The 17,383-nt window shown below is 40.0% G+C and overlaps 1 long non-coding RNA gene across 2 annotated transcripts in view; it reads right to left on the bottom strand.

The window, feature by feature from the left end:
* Nucleotides 1-420: 420 nt before the first annotated feature.
* Nucleotides 421-17,383, bottom strand: part of LOC107723040 (uncharacterized) — a 74,396-nt gene continuing 57,433 nt past the window's right edge. For both annotated transcript variants that reach the window (XR_001637887.1, XR_001637888.1), the window contains exons 3-4: nucleotides 15,243-15,297; nucleotides 421-1,002 (exon numbers count right to left, since the gene is read on the bottom strand). This is a non-coding gene — a long non-coding RNA (uncharacterized LOC107723040). The remainder of the gene's footprint in view (nucleotides 1,003-15,242; nucleotides 15,298-17,383) is intronic.

Here is a 17,383-nt window from a genome sequence, read left to right as displayed (position 1 = left end):
AAAAGAAATTACGGATAAATTCAATTCCAGCCTAACAGGTACTGAGCATTTCCGCCACATGACCAGGAAGAAAGGCCAGCGCTGCTGTCGCTGCTCACCAGTGAAATCATGTGCAGATACGACATGACTTGTTTAAGGTTAATGAAGCTCAATAAATCTGCAGCAGACAGCGGGTAAACAGGATGTCTGCCACACACATATATTGATTGTAGTAAGTCAATGTCAGATAAGACTAACATTACTAATTAGTCAATGTTTATACTTTGTGAGCCGGTTTTGAGCCGCTGTTTGCATGTAAAGATGTTGATAGTCTTCAGAACAGTATTCTGGGGGAATTTCCAACTGGGATGTTATTACAAATGTATAATAAATATAATTATAAAAACTTTGTTTTTATTAACTTTTAATGTTGTGTGCGTCACCACCAGTTTAGATTTTTTAACATCATGACATGATAGATTTAGCTTCAATCCACTTCATTTTTTTTATATTTAAGCAAAAATTCAGGACAATTTAAAAAAATAATATCATATCAATTATACACACATGTATGTAAACAATATTTATGTATTAAAAGGAAGCAATATTGTACAAGAGGATGTGTTAGATTGTGATATACTGTAGCCATTTACAACATAGCACAACATAAAGTGCCTTATTTCTTTATAAAACAACATTGCTATATTATTCAGTAGAGCATCTATGGGTGGAGTGAACAAGAGTTTCAACATCATAACTACTGTATGTGTATTGTATATTTTAGCATGACTGGAACAGCGTACCGACCAATCAGTAGAAAACAAATGACGTAAAGTAGAAAACAGTCCGAGTAATCCACTATCTGCAGTCAAAGCATGGCAAACGGAAACAGCAGATGCTGTGACGTGTAGTCCTCACAACTGAAATCCACTTATGAAATGAGCATCTCCAGATATCTCTGACCAATCCATGATGTGGAGAAACCAGCTGTCACACTCACCCACAGGTCTGCTCAGACACTACCTGTAAAAACAAGCAAAAAACATGTTCAGACTCACTTAACATGGACGCATTTGCAGCTTGAAGAGTCTCAGAGATGAATAAAACATAACAAATAAAGAGACAGAGAGCGAACTGAATCAAAGGTCAAAATTGAATACAAGCAATGAGAACTTTTTATATTCATTCTGGAAACGCTTCCAAATCCGAATTCTTTGACTCCACTTTGAATCCAGAATAGAAAGCATCTCCTCCATGTTGTAAGTGCTATATTTTATAGCAGTTCACATACAGAAACGGTTAACTCAAATCTAGACATCAAAACAGTTTATAGAGTCAATGGGATTGCCTATGTGAAAGCATGTACAAGATCAGATATTTAAAATATGCTTGGACGCATGTAAAACCCACAGACTAAACTCCATGGGGCGCACTGACATACAGTAAACAGCCACTGGCATTATGAGCCTGTTAATATTACAGTACGATTTTACTGCTTTACACTGTCCACTATAGATGCTGCAGATTTTTTTTTTTGCTCAGATCTGTTTTTCTCATGACAGTGTGAACAGCACAAATCACATGGACTCTGATCTTCTCGATTCCGATTTGCGCCACTTCCGTATGTGGTGCTAAATCCGATACAGGTCCGATGTTTTGCAATGCAACCGCAGTCATATCGGAATTCATTCGGCCTTTACGTCACTCTAGATCAACATTCGTCACGATTCTGCGCTCGTGGGAGTCGCTTAGAAGATTTTACATACCCAAAGTTATCGAAAGGTGGTCAGTGGAAGTACAGTGATGTGTCAGAGCTCATATTACAGTGACAACACTATATACAAGCAAAACATGAGGGCTCGTTCAATTCAATTTTTGTCTTTATTTTTCTTATTGCCTGTGCATAATTTTTCTGGCTTCTGTATAACAACGTGCTATGCAAGTGTTGCCAAGTCCATAGTTTTCACTCGGAATTGGGCTACTTTTTCACTGTTGCCACGGGTTGTTTTTCAATGCGACATAGGTATTTACCCCCCGGAATGCGATTGGGATAGTTTTGGACTAGTTTTGAGAAGAAATTGGGCGGATTTTGTTGTGAGAACCTGGCAACCCTGTTTGCATCATGCTTTTGCACGTGCGGGTCGGTTCAGAATCTGTTCACACTGGAAAGCTGGTGTTGGCCACATTTAAAACAACAATGTAGGGTCCTATGAAATCCCAAATTCCGTTTTATCTTTTTCCAAATTCAGTTTTTTTTCCCGTTTAAATTTTTCTGGATTCCGTTTTTTCACTAAATTTTATTAATAAAAAAGCATGTCTAATTAATTCAAATGATGAAACTTACAATTTAACAATTTATTAAAAGTTTAAAATTTAGATTTTTAAGGTCCTATGAAATGTTTTTTTTTTTTTACTTTATTTTTTACCAAATTGATTGACTAACCAAACTATTATTTTGACGGGTTGTTGTAAAGTTAAGTTTCTCTTAAGTTTCATATGATATGATGATAGTTTTTAGTCAAAAGAAACGGTCAAATGCTCATGAAGTGACTCTCAGAGCAGTTCTCGAGATCATGTTCATGTGTTCACTCGTATATCGAGGCGGCAGAAGCTGAAAACACCGCATGTGTAGTAAACGAAACCGCGCGTCTGCACCATTCATTCACACAGAGACCTTGCAGAATTTGCAGGATTCATATTTAAATATTTTTTTGCGTCTTAATATTCACCGACACTTTCTATATCGCAGTTTGACTGACCTACTTTTGATTTATTCATCCAAAATTTGGCAAATTCCGTGACATTCCGCGTTACACGGTAAATTCCACTTTTTATGACTGGATTCCGCGATTCCGTCCGCGTTTCCCGCATCGCGGAAATCATAGTGAACACAACAATGTGACAATGTGAACAGCTATACAAAAAACCAGATCTGAGCAAAAGTCAGGATTGAGATCATTCGAACCGCACCAGAGTTCGTTTGGAAGCGGATCGAGACCCATCTTTTCAGCGGTCTGGGTCCGCTTGTTTGGTGCGCACCAGGGTTCGGATGGCAGCGTTCACACTTACTCAAACGAACCGCACTAACAGAGCAATCGCACCAGAGTTCGTTTCAATCGAACCAAACATGACAAGTGTGAACGCACCCTTAGAGGAAGCTCTGATGTCAGCCGGCCCTGCATTAGGTGACTTCATCACTTGTGCTTGAGGTGGCAACCCCAAACAAAAACACCTCCACCATGACATCACTGTTGTTGCTGCACTGCTTGCGTTGCCATAGAGGTGATGCGCGAGGGTCTGTGAGTCGCGCTGCTGGTGGTGTGCTGTCTGCGCTCACCGACACTTTCTATATCGCAGTTTGACTGACCTACTTTTGATTTATTCATCCAAAATTTGGCAAATTCCGTGACATTCCGCGTTACACGGTAAATTCCACTTTTTATGACTGGATTCCGCGATTCCCGCATCGCGGAAATCATAGTGAACACAACAATGTGACAATGTGAACAGCTATACAAAAAACCAGATCTGAGCAAAAGTCAGGATTGAGCACTAAGGCTCGCAAGTGTGAACGTAGCCTTAGGGTGCGTTCACACTTGTAGTTCGGTTCGTTTGGTTCATTTGGTCTTTTTGTTTTTTGTAATATATGTGTGTGTATTTATTTTGTATATATAAAGATACACACATACAGTATATATTTTGAAAATATTTACAAGTATTTACATGTTTATATTTATATTAATATAATTAATATTATATATAAATAGATTTAATATATAAATATTAAATTTTTCTTATATATACTGTATATGCATGTGTGTGTATTTATATATACATAATAAATATACACAGTACACATATTGTGTAAACAAAAACTTTTATTTTGGATGCGATTAATCGCGATTAATCGTTTGACAGCGCCTAAATAAATAAATAAATACCCTATGATCATTAGCGGCGACTTTGGTACGGACAAGCGCTTGCAAGCAAGCACACAAAAATCTAGTGAAATAATCTAATAGCAGTTTTAATTCTGAAAGCCAGCCATAAGCAACTGATTATTCAGATTTTGTGAGTAAACAGGATGTGATTTCCTGCCATATCTGATGTGGGGTTTTGTCCCGGAGCACCAGTTTAGAATATAAACGCTTTGGATTTCGTCAGACTTTAATAAAAGTACATGATTTCATCTGGCATCATGTGACATGTTTCCTGATTTCCGGCACTCAAATGCAAGTGTGTGTGTGTGTGTGTGTGTGAGACTCAGCGACTCTGATTTGATCTTTAGTGGCGGTGGATGTTTGAAAGCATCTTCTCTCCTGCAGGCCGGTTGAACTCGATGTGCAGGAGGACATGCTGGTGGAAGCGTGCTAATCACACACAGACACGGGAAACAAAACCACAGACCTGCGGGCGACTTCATTAAACCCGCTCTGATTAACAACCAATAGAGAGACTCCGTCAGAGCCTGTGGCGCAAACACGATAACATCAGCTCGATCCGAATTACCTACAATTTACTTGCTAAACTAAGAAGTAACTCAAAGTCCATTTTTTACTTTCTGCATTACTACAAGCACAGAGTTCCCAATACATTCTACTGAGTAAATGTGATTTAAGGTCAGGTTAAGTAAGTGTTCATTCCAGCAGTAGCCAGGCACACAGGCTCAGTGAAGATCAGAGGGTCACGGGTCGGTCACAGAGACCGCTCTGAACGCAGTGTGACCCTCAGCGGGTGATATGTGAGCGGTCGTCTCTCCGATAAGACCCCTGTCAATGACAGAGCGCCGGAAAGGAAAAGAGAGCCGGAGCCCCTCTGCCAGCTCTGTCCAACCTCAGTTGAAAGAAGCAACATCTAAGAGGTTTCAGATAGCCCTTTTCTATCATAAAATGGTTATTGCATGCTAAATACTCGGTTATGTAAACCAAATTTTCTTTGAGATCTCCTCATGAAAACTAAGGTTAATAGTTGGCTTCTTTAGGTGCTGCGCAATTATTTACACGATGGCTTTGGTTGAACAGGTGCTTCGTGTCAAAAACGTTGGCAGGAATGCCATATTGACCAATTATGCATGCAACTTGCTATAGAAATGCATTATAACAATAAAAAAAGTTGACAAGTCAGCGCCGATAGCCTAGTGGGCAGTGCACTGACATATAACGCTGTTGCGTTACGGGCGTCCCGGGTCGAGGACCTTTCCTGATCCCACCCCCCTCTGTCTCCCACTTCACTTCCTGTCTACTCGACACTATCCTATTTTTGGCAAAATGCCAAAAATAAATCTTTAACTATATCATTCGTCATTTACCTTTTTTAATCACGTGAGAGCAGACTTTATAGAGCCTGCCTGTGGTCTTATAGGCCTGGTTTCACAGACAGGGCTTAGGTTAAGCCAGGATTAGGCAATAGTTCAATTAGGACATTTAAGTAGTTTTTATAAACATGCCTTAGAAAAAAACAATACTGGTGAGCATCTTGAGACAAAACAAATGCACTGACATATTTTAAGATCAGTTAGTGCAAGTTTCTTCCAGTTGAAACAGCTCAGACTTACATTTAAGTCTGGGATTAGGCCTAAGCCTTGTTTGTGAAACCGGGGGATAATGTTCTAAACTGTAACAAAACATTTTTACAATTTTTATCTACTTTATTCTACTAGTTTGGCCATGCAGTTTGTTCTGGACCAGAAAAGGCTAAGCCAGTAAAGCCCTCTCATCTGGAGAGCGTTTCCTGTTGGCTGGATGTCGAACACCCTGCTGGTAATCGCTTACATGCTTCTATCGTTTTCAGATGACTGTACGCTTGAACACAAACATTAAACAACATAGAAGCAAGAGAGCGACCTTTCAGGCTGACAGACTACAGGAGAAGACAAGAGGAGATGCCAAGTTCAAGCAAGTGGTCTGCAGAGATACGTGATCCCCTATCACACATGGAGCGATATTTCAGTTTCCCCAAAGCCAGCGCTTTCATTGTCATCGATAGCCATCCATTAAAGGGTTAGACGAACCTTTGCATCTTGATTGCTTGAATGCATTCATAGATATATTAGCTACGGTAAAACGTAACCTGATGACTAATAAAATTAAACTTAATAAAAATGGGTCAGTTTCTCACTAGGGTTGCAAAAAGGTGGATAATTTCCAGTACATTTCGGAAATATTCCAGAAATTTTGGAAACTTTCCAGGATTTTTTTTTTTTTTTTTGGAATATTCCAGGGATTTTGGGAAAGTTTCTGGAATTTTACCAGAAATTTTCCACCCCTTTGCAACCCTATTTCTCACACAAAGTTATCATATGTCTTCAAATTTCAATATGAAGGTCAGCACCTCATGGTTAGTGTGTGGACATACAGCGCAACTGCGCTCGCAACGTCCCGAGTTCGAATCCTGTCTCGAGGTCCTTTGCCGATCCTGCTCCCCTCTCTCTCCAATCTAGAATCTTTCCTGTCTGCTCTCTACTGTCCCGTCCCAATAAAGGCATAAAAAGACCAAAAATATAACTTTCAATATGAAGAACTCATATTAATATTGTTGACTTTTATGATACTTTCTATGTGCTTTTTGGAGCCTGAGTTATCATTTGCTTTCATTTGGCAAAGAACAGCTTGAACATGCTGCTGATTTTCTCCTTCTGTGTTCAACAGAAAAAAAAGGGTTTAGAACTGCTGCAGTTGCAGCAGAGATGTTTTCACTGAACTGTAAAAGACTAGGCAATATTATACAGGAAATATATTTCTGCCATACTTCAGATTGGGCCTTGGCGTGGTTATATAACATGGCCACAACCGTCTTTCTTCACATAGATGAAAACAAAAGGACATCATGCACTGGACGCACAAGCCATGCCATGCTGTTTTACTGGGATTAGAAACAGCTTCTTCCATGGTGGGCTCCAATCCCACAAAACGCGAGCACATGGTTCCCATTGTGGTTTAAAGCAGACCAGGAGGGTTACGCTGCTGTTCCTGGCCTCATGGTGTGAAGTAAATGCCTTTAGGTCCAGTGGAATACTGCTGATCCGAGCTGAGGTCCAGGGGAACGAGGTCAGGAGGGACAGCGGAGGCAGCAGACGTGCTCCTGTGTTGATGGAGTGGCCTGACACAAACAGTCGGTAGGTGAGGGGATATGAAACGGCGTTGAAATTCAGCGGATTTGGGTTTTCAGAGCCCACCTGACATTGCTGAGACACCAGAGAAGGGAATACCTTTGAAGAGGGTATTATGGAAACGGGAGAAAGTTAAAGAGAAAGGACTGCTGAAGGACAGCGGGATGGTGGGAAATGAGAAGACAGAGTGTGTGTAAACACTAAAATGGTTGGCTGTTTTCTTTGACAAACACACACACACACACAACAGCACAGCAGGTAAAGGGTTTAGTCACTCAGGCAGATGGTTCAGGGTTCTTCAGGACTGATTCTTGTGTTCTCGTGACAAAGAAGACGCAATGTTTGACTGCCCGTGTCATATGGCAGCAACAATTACAGGGAAGGTTTTAAAGGTTCACAGAATGGGGTCTCCTATAAGGACATGCACAGTGAAGCATATCTAGTCCCATTCAGTAAGCCAATTAAATTCCCCCAGAACCCCAGAGAGACCAACTAACTGAGCGATGCATTCAGTGTCTAAGTGAGCTACGGAAATTTACCGACGTGAAATAAAAAGTACACTCGGCATCTGCAGAGAGGCCATTTATCTACAATGTTGTGAAGGTTACTTTGGAAATGTAATGGGTTACAGATTACAAGTTACTCTATTTAAAATGTAATAAGTAGTGTAACTATTTCAATTACTTTATTAAAGTAACGTAATTGATTACATTTGATTACTTTTCTAAATCTCTACTGTTTTCAACTGTTAATCATTTTCAAATATGTAAACTAGGCAGGGTTAACCTTACTGTAGTACACAACACTGATTACTGTCAGACTTATGAAATCCTTCATCGCTTGAATTAAGGTTATAATAATTTAATTTGAAAACACAGCCACCACAAAATCAGACTTTAGCACCTCTTTTTACTTTGAGATCGGTCTGAGGTTAAAATCATAAGATCTATTTTAACAGCTGTGATACTGTTTTTGAAATCAAATCTTTGCATAGCTAAGACAGGAAACACTGGCATCTAAAAATGCCTTGAAAAAAACTGCTAATCTTAAAAAACAAAGCATACACATACACCCAAATAGGAAATAAAACCGCTATCAAACCAGCAGGTGTCCTATTCTGTCCTAAACTCCTGAAACGTCTCATATTTTAAAACGGTCAATGCAATTTGGAAAAGAAATCAATCAAATCTGTATGTGAAAATATTCAGATGCAACCCCCTTTGTAATTTCTAACATTTTCATAAGTAACTAACAGATTACAGTTACATTTATTTTGTCATTAAATTACGTAATTCCGTTACTAGCTACCTCCCAACACTGTTTATCCATAACATGTTATTTGAGGACAGATTCTAAAGCAAGCTGCATTATTACTGGTCATTCATTAAGGTTAACCTCGAGCCCAAGCATTAGCCAACACACAACTCATCCCAAGTTGTTTGTGCTACAGACATGAATGACACAAAGATATCGCCTGTTGACAAGACGTGCATTTGCTAAAATGAGTGAAAAGCATCCCAGTGACTTAAGTTGAAGACGGGACCAGAGCCATATATTAAAGAGACCTCGGGGTGGGCACTTTTGACCACCCAGAACACAATAGCAACATGGTAACACTCAAAACACCCTAATACCTGCATAGCAATGTCCTGGAAACCACATACAACACCATAGTATCATGGAGGCAAGTGTTATGGGCAATTGCGATTTACTTTTTCTCCAGGAAATACCAAAATCTCTCATGGACCTTTCTCTTTCTTCTGGTGGAGACGTCTTAATTGACATTTTGGGCTTAAAGGTCAAGCAGGAGGCAGCCCCGTTCTGACCTCGTGTTTCCAGAGGTCAAATAGGTCACTTGACCCCCCACCAGCACTCGGTTACGTCTATTGACCATTTCCGTTCATTACCGCCTTTTGCCCTTACTCTTTCTCCCCTTTTTCACCGAGCGTGATGTCATGTTTTCCCCTTGTGCTTAGATAGGAGAGAGTAGGAGGCAATGGCTTTAATTAAATGCCTCCTGAAGGGCTTCTGCTATTTTCCGTTCAAGAAGCGCTTGCATAAAACTTGAGTCATTAAGTCCCAACACTCTTCCAACCACTGAACCGTGTGCGGAGAGGCTGGCTGAGCACCAGAAGCACCTCACGAGTGTCTTCGACAGTCCTGTTAGCAATGCTGGATCAGCAGTTTTCTATCGACATTAATACTGATGATTACTGTATTCCCATCTTCAAATCCCACACAAACTCTCTGCTTCTTCCAACAAGGGTCAGTCAAAAGAGATGATTTGGCTTTAGTCCCAGCAAGGACTTAATCTGACCAAATGTCACCCATAAACAAGTGATTCAAAGGTCTGGTCTAGGAGATCCCCCCCAAGGCCAACAAGCAACTACATCAGTGTCTGCTTCCAATTTGCTCTGTTTATCATTGCGAATGGAGTCAGCCACTCGTAGTCCTTGTCAGAAAAATAAACCTTGGCCACACTTAGAGCATATCGCTCCAAAACCCTTAGCTTTCATAAACACTACTAGGCTTTATCCAGGTCTTTTCTGCATGTCTGAGGACAGATCATAAAACCATGGAGTAGATATTTTGAATAAACACTGCGGGGCGAATTCTAAACTTTGAGCAACTAAACTCTGTTTTATTTACAAACCACTCGTAGACCAATTTAACCAAGCACTTTGTGAAGTCATTAGGACTTCTTTCGATAGAATAAGCCAGGTTGATGAACATCAGCAACATGTGCCAGTCACGTGTATCATGGTGCTATTACTGCCAAAGGCAAGCTATTAAGTCCAGTGTTATTAAAAATTGATGTTTGTGTATATTGTTTAGTGATTATGGAGACGAGGATTATAATAGAACACATCCAGTCAACTTTTTAGACATTCTGTTGACTAAAAGTAACTTTTCAACTATGGCTGCGTTTACACTGGCACAAAAAAAATCAGATTTTTTGCTCGCATCTAACACAGATCGGAATTTGTTGCACATGTGTAAACACAAAAATCTGCACGAGATCCGATTTTTTCGCATTCGATCTGGGCCACTTCCAAATGTGGATTTTAATTGGATACATATCCGATATCTGGACATCCGACCTACGTCTAAACACACATATCCGATTCCCCTCTGAACTCTGAGCCACCACAATGCATTTTATTGAGGCGGGAACATTATGTAAGAAATTGCGCAACATTCAGGAGTAGACTTGTGCCGGTATTCGGTAATGTGATATATCACGCTAATGCATATGCACGATATTGTTATCGTGGGCACTTCTATTGTTCGGTCACACTTTACATTAGGGCTTCATTAGTTAACATTAGTTAATTCATTAGTTAACATAAACTGGCAATGAAAAATTCTTCTGAACATTCATTAATCTTAGGTATTCCAATATTTAATAACACGTTGTTAAAATTGAAAGTTGCAACTGTGTTATTTAATGAGCTAACATGAACTAAGACTTGTGTTTTTTTAAACAAAGATTAATAACTTCTGTCGCAAATGTAGCTATTGCTCATTGTGAATGTTAATGCATTAACTAAGGTTAACTAATGAGGTCTTATTGTAAAGTGATACCTATTGGTCTTTATAGTTCTTTTGCACTTTAATCTGTGTAAAACTTTTGACTTTATACATTTTTCTGTATTGCTTTATTGCATTTAAATGTTCAGTTATTTTTGTTATAAGAAAAAAGTTATTAAACCTGTTATACTGTATTATGACAGCACTTTTTTTAAACTAAATTTCAATATCGTGATAATACCGCATACTGTGATAAAAGCATTAGCAATTAATCGCAACATGAAAATTTGATACCGGCATATCTCTATTCAGGAGCTGGTTTTCAACCGCTGTCCCGTGAATTTTATAAATACAATAGCTTCGCTACTGAAACCTACATTATATTTCTCAGCAATGAGGAGATAAGCAATGAACAATGAGGTTTTTGTAATTAAACCAACAAGCTTCACTATTAGGCTACTCACTCACGCATTCGCTCTCTCTCGTTAATTCATTCAAATAAATATAATCTTACAGCGCTACTTTATTTCACTTCAGAATTCTACATCTAACGAGCTGTAGATAAAATAACAAATGAAAATTAACATTATTTTCCGGCCTTAGTCCATTTAGTGCTGCAAAACATTCATGACAGCTGATGTCCATGCTGACAAATAATAGTTTCCACTCGACGTGAATTATATAAATAATTTTAATAGCACGGCCATTCAAAACCTGAGGGCCTACTACCATGTGCATAGTATAAAGATCACTGATGGGCGGGAATTAATGTAAACACGTATCAGACACCAGTCGTGTCTAAAGTGAATGTAAACAGGCGGGTCTAAAAAATAAGATATGGTCAAAAGATCGGATCTGTGCATTAAGACATGTCAACTAATTCTTAGAGTATTGGCAGACTGTTAAGGTTAGCAGAATAAGTTGACATGTAGTTGCAAAATTACGTATAGTTAGTCGAATGTCTAAAGGGGGCCATCAAAATAAAGTGTTATTGTGTTTAAATCTAATTTCGTAGACGCATTTGGTATATCGAGGATTAAGATAATGCAGACAGCATGTATGAATAAACCACGCTACCAGCAGGTGCAAGTGATTGTGAGCGAATTCCCTCCTCACTGTTTGGGCCTCTTCGCCATGGGGTTTATCACAGGACGATGAAGTGTCCCGATGATCAAGTAATTAAAAGGGTGCATCTTCACAAAGCCACACAGATCAAAAGAAGACTTCTGCTCAACGTGGGATAACGCGATTTCTATAGAAAGACCAGCGCAGCAACATTCTTCTGAGACTTTGTGCATCGGGTGTCCCCATGTCCAGCAAAAATGCTTGGACTGACAAGGCTTAAGTGATGTCTCAAACAGCTGAGGGGGTCTGGATATGTGCGAGCGGGCAAGGCGAGCGTCAGCTACAGCTAATCCATCCTTTCTCGTCTCCTAAGTTTTCCTAGGGTGTGTAAAAGCTGAGGCTGACACTTTTTCCTCTGGTTGCCCTCATGCCCGTCTTTGAGGAGGGACAATACCAGACCAGCTGAGCTTTGAGCGCAACTCGGTCCCATGGAAGTCTAGGTGCAGACAAAGACCACATGTGGAGAGGCCAAGAGACTGGAGCCATCGGCCATGAGGAGTCGTTTTAATGCAAGCGGACTGTACCTCCTCCTCCTATCTGTCCTTCTTAATCCTCAACTTCATGAAAGCCCCACACGCCAGCGCTGACTGCCAAAACCTCAGCCAACATTTGTAGGGAACAAAAAAGCAAAAGTTGCCCAGGTCACAGCAGGCCTGGACCACCTGCTCGGAGAACTCAATTGCACTCGGCAACAGTGAAAGAAAGTAAGTTGTGGTCGCTCTTATGATCCTGCCGTACAAAGGAACAAATTGCGTTCCTCTGGCCTGTCCTCCGCGGGTCAGGAATCAGGGTGAGAGCCTGTGATTGGCGCTCTCAGGACGTCTATTTGTTTGGCGAGCATGCCTGTAGCCAGAGTTCCATTCATATCTCCTTTCATCTCCTGCTTTTCTATTCTTCTGGCGTGCATTTGTTGAGGCACTTCTCTCCAAATTGAATGTTATTATTCCAAACAGTCCCGATGGCACCGTCTTATCTTTTATTTATTGTTGAGTGGCAGAGGCCGGCGGGTGGGCGAGAGCATCTGCTGTCCTTCTGTAGCCTAGATTAAAGGGACGGACCGAGTCGGAGAGCGACATAGTGCTTCATCATCATCATCTTAATTGCATGGCTGAAGTTCTGATCGTTGCTAGCTTTAATCTACAGGCTCATGTAAACAACGACCAATAGGAAGGCTCCTGGAGAACATATATGACCATTAGTGAGGGGCCCATTCACAGACCAGCATTAGATGAACGTCGAGTCGGGTTTAAAGCGTGTTACCTGACGTGAAAGCTCATCCATAATGAAGCATGCATGAGTAATGAGAGTCTGATTTTACAATGCCACATTCATCATGTGTCAGAGCGCTGGTGTAGATAGCTGGAAGCTAGTTCATGCAGGTGTGACTGTGTGGTGGTTAAGCAGAACTGGACTATGATGCATGTGCTGGAGGATTACAGTCTCGCCGGCCCGGGACGACCACCCAACATGTGGCACACAAAAGTCATACGGCAAACTGCAAGACACAAACATGTCTGCTCTACACGCACAAGGTTACATAAAATAATCCTGTACTCCTCCCATGTAAAATATAAATGCATATACATTTTACTCTTGAAGCTCAAATGCGCTGCTTGATATTTTGGTTGTGTGGACTTTCTGTGTAGGGACAGAAATCTCCAGGTTTCATTAAAAATATCCTTGTTTGGGTTTGAGGATGAACAAAAGTCTGATAGGTTTGCAACTACATGAGGATGAGTGAATGATGACAGAATTTTCTCTTTTTTGGGGGTGATCTAATGCTTTAATACCGGTTAATATGCAGGTTAATATCTTGCACCATCAAAAAAATAAAACTGTTCGGAATAGGAAATAAAACAAATATTGGGCTATTGAGCTAGAATGAATGATACAGATTAGTTGAGATTGGAAGACCGGTGGAAATGAAATACAATCAATCATTATTTCCTATACAACATACATCATTCACATTTCCAAACATCTTGTCTTTAACATAGCATGTGTTTGATTGGCTGTGATATAACTGCAATTGTATGAAATTTGTGAGAGGTTGGCATGAGTTTTGAGGGGAAACAAGCTGCTTTGCCCATGTTTTTATAATGTTTCCCATCTTGCTTCTTGAATTTGTTGTTTCTCTCAGAAATACATCACATTACGGCAGTGCAATGAGTCACAAATACTGTACCAATTCCAAGTAATTATCAGATTTTTTTAAACTTTATTTATGAGGTTAGGACTATATTACAAAGAAGATACAGATACAAGATCAACTTAATAATACAATAGATCAATAATAAAAATTGTAAATAAATAAAAGTGTGGCTCAAAACGGCGAAATGATCCTCGTCTACACTGCCGTTTTCACTGTGTTTCAGAAACGATCTCCGTCTACACTACACAACCGAAAACGCATGTCATGTGACCATTCATGCAGGTACAACCATAGATATTATAGGTAGATTCCCTATTATTTAGATGGCGGATGTGTCTGCGTGCTTGGAGCAGTCGTATATATATCTATAGGGGAATCTACCTATACATACCTATGGGTACAACAAGGAGCATGATGTTATTGTTTACATGGTCGTCAAGGTTACACAGAGCGAATGTGGGCAGCCACGCCATCGTTTTCAAAAGTCTCCGTTTTGGTCCGTTTACGCTGAAACGCAACCCCGGAGTTTTCAAACTAAAACGAGGTCTGCAGCGTTTTCAAAAGCCTCCGTTTTAGAGGGTCGAAAACGCCGGAGTAGTGTAAACGATAGGCGTTAACTGTAGCAAAAGTTATGCATTTTAAAACGAAAACGCACTAGTGTAAACAGGGCCTATGTCCGTCAATGAAACATGTTCCCTGACATATTGCTTGAAACTTTAAACTGGTTAGCTGAGCCTCTTATAAAACGTTTGATTTTCTCCAACTTTACAAAAAAAAGAGGACATCACAAATCCATTGTAAATTGTGAGATATCTAGTTATTGTGGCAGGGCCTACTAACAGTTATTCTAGCACATGGTAGGATGTTTGATAAAGCTCCTTTCATCCGTGTCTCATAGTAATTAGCCTGTAGAAGTATTATAACACAGCAGTATGAACTTCAGGTATACATGTGACATACCGTACCACCTCCCATGAGAATTTCTATGAGTATATATATATATATATGAGTATCTATGAGTATTTCTACTTCAAACAACAACAACAACTGTCATATTACTTTATTAATAAACTATTGTGAATCAGGCTAAATGGTTAATGGTGTTCTGGTTAAAAGAAGGCAGCCATATGAAACGCAGCAGTGGATTTTGTGATCATGATCAGAACCACACTCCCACGGTTTACTGATCCCAACAACCATCACAACAAAATTACATTAGCATGGGTCGAGGGGTTTCCAAGGAATCAACAAGAGCCGGTCTCTTCCGGCTGAGTTTGGAGGAGCACACTGTGTTCACACAGACCTGATCGAACAACAAGCTACAGAAACCAGATTAAAAATTCTCACCGTGAAAATCTGTGTGAAGCGTCACATCTAACATCCTGGAGTCCACCTCGCCCAGCTTCAAAGGAAAGAAGAAGAACAAATACAGTGTTAGGTCCTTTAGTTGACAACACAGAATCGATCTCTGTAACACATTTAAATACTGAAATGAACCGAGTAGTGGTCAAACAGTGGACATTTTTATGACCAATAACCAATATGCTAACAAGAAATCAGGATAGATGATGACTGACATCATGTCTATATGCAATAATGGGCTAAAACAATTAGATAACAACTGAGAAGAGCACAAACAGTATACAGCGTTCAAAATAATTACTCATCATTTGGAAAATGTGAATACTCTGTAAAGTTACCAGACAGTGGCCGGTAAATTACATTGTACATGCAACTTCAAATGCCGTTTAAGCTATTGGAAAATTTACCATCAGAGGTTTAACTTGGATGTCTGTACATGTGGTGACATATACAATAAATGGATATTCCCGGATGAATAAACAAAGCCTAATGTTATGTATGAGCAATAGGAGTGTGCTCACTTTCTCGACTGTGTTTAGGTACTTGTGGTCTACAGCATATCTTTGGCCTAAGACTTTATTAGGGTTATGTAACACACTAGCACTGATCGGTATCTGCAACAGCTTTCCAAAAACTGTGCTGTCACACTCACTGTAATGGCACAACCAGAATACCACCATTAACACCAGGCCCCTACTGACCATTGAAACCCATCCTAACTGACAACAAACAGCAGGCAAGCTCAGACTGAGAGAGATGAACTGTAATGTGGACAGAAGCGTGGTATCTTGCGTCCGGCGTGTGTCATTCAGGGATTTGGGGAGTAACTCGCAGCTCAAGCCAGAGTCTATTTCTAAAAGATTTCCTAAAATAAAGCCCTGAGCTCCCAATCTGGCAGTAGAGAGCAAACCCTCCTCCTGTACCCGTCACGTCACTGCTGACGAAACACTGATCTCGTAAAGAAGGTCAACAGACCTCCAGCGAGAACCGCTGAAACGGAGTCATTCGACCGGCAAACCTGATCCACGTTAACGCAAGACGGCAAAACCACCGAGGACAAGATGGTTCATTAGCAGATGTTTATTAAGGGAGTTCAACCAAAAATCGTGTACTCATCTTTATGTTGTTCCAAACCTACACGACTTTCTTTTTTCCACAAAATGAGTAGAGTGACCAAGGTCAATTTACAAAAACATCACCACTGAGGTATTACGAAAGTAGTCCATAAGACTCACGCAGTGTTTTTAACGTCTTCTGAAGTCAAACAATAACTTTGTCTAAGGAACAGACTAAAAAAATATGCCAGAGCAGCACGAACATTCTGCTAAAAGTCACCCTTTGTGTTCCACCAAAAAGTCTTGACCGTTACAGAAAGTTGCACAGGGCTGCTCCTGTGTACTCCTGCATTTCTGTCGTTTCATAAGCGCCACCTACTGACAGAGAAAGAATTTGTATTTTCATTAAGCTGGTCTGTAATGAAAATCGGGCTTTGAAGTGTCTATGTCCAGTATGAAGGGCACTGCCACTGACATAAGAACAAGTGAACATCACTTCACAGGAAATGGAAAGGGAAATTTTACCCACAAGCCATTGCGCATTCTCAGTTCTGCTTGAAGTTTGGCTAAAATAAACAAGGTGAAAATGAGGCAATGCTCCGGTATTTTGCAGTTGTTTTCAGCTGGCTAAAAATGCTTTGGTGGACACACAGCCTTAGTTTTTCATTTGTAACTGCAGGTTAAATGCATTCATGTCCTGCATTAAACAGTGTGTAAACACATCTAAATGCCCCTTCAGATGCAGTTTCTGTGTTTCCTCTGCATTGCAAAGATGAATTTTGTTGACACTGATTTCGTTTGCTTGGTAACAGCCCAAATGTCTTATTATTCTAATTCACTGATTAAATGTAAGAATTTGGCTCAAAAGTCAATGGACACTTAAAAAAAAAAAAAAGGCTTTATAAAAGGAAAAAATGCCCATAAAATGTAAAAATCTGTTTAAACTTATTGGAAAAGATTAATTTCTAGCTGACCACCACTCAGAATGTGAAGAATATCAAAAACTGTAGGAGTCGGCTGTCCACGAAAGTCCTTAAGATACCAGCATGATAACACACTCAATCAGTTGAA

The sequence above is a fragment of the Sinocyclocheilus rhinocerous genome, unplaced genomic scaffold (genome assembly GCF_001515625.1).
Source record: "Sinocyclocheilus rhinocerous isolate Xijiao unplaced genomic scaffold, SAMN03320098_v1.1 scaffold2259, whole genome shotgun sequence".
NCBI classification, from domain to species: Eukaryota; Metazoa; Chordata; class Actinopteri; order Cypriniformes; family Cyprinidae; genus Sinocyclocheilus; species Sinocyclocheilus rhinocerous.
Note: the sequence above shows the minus strand (reverse complement) of the source record. Positions and strands in the feature narration are given on the sequence as shown.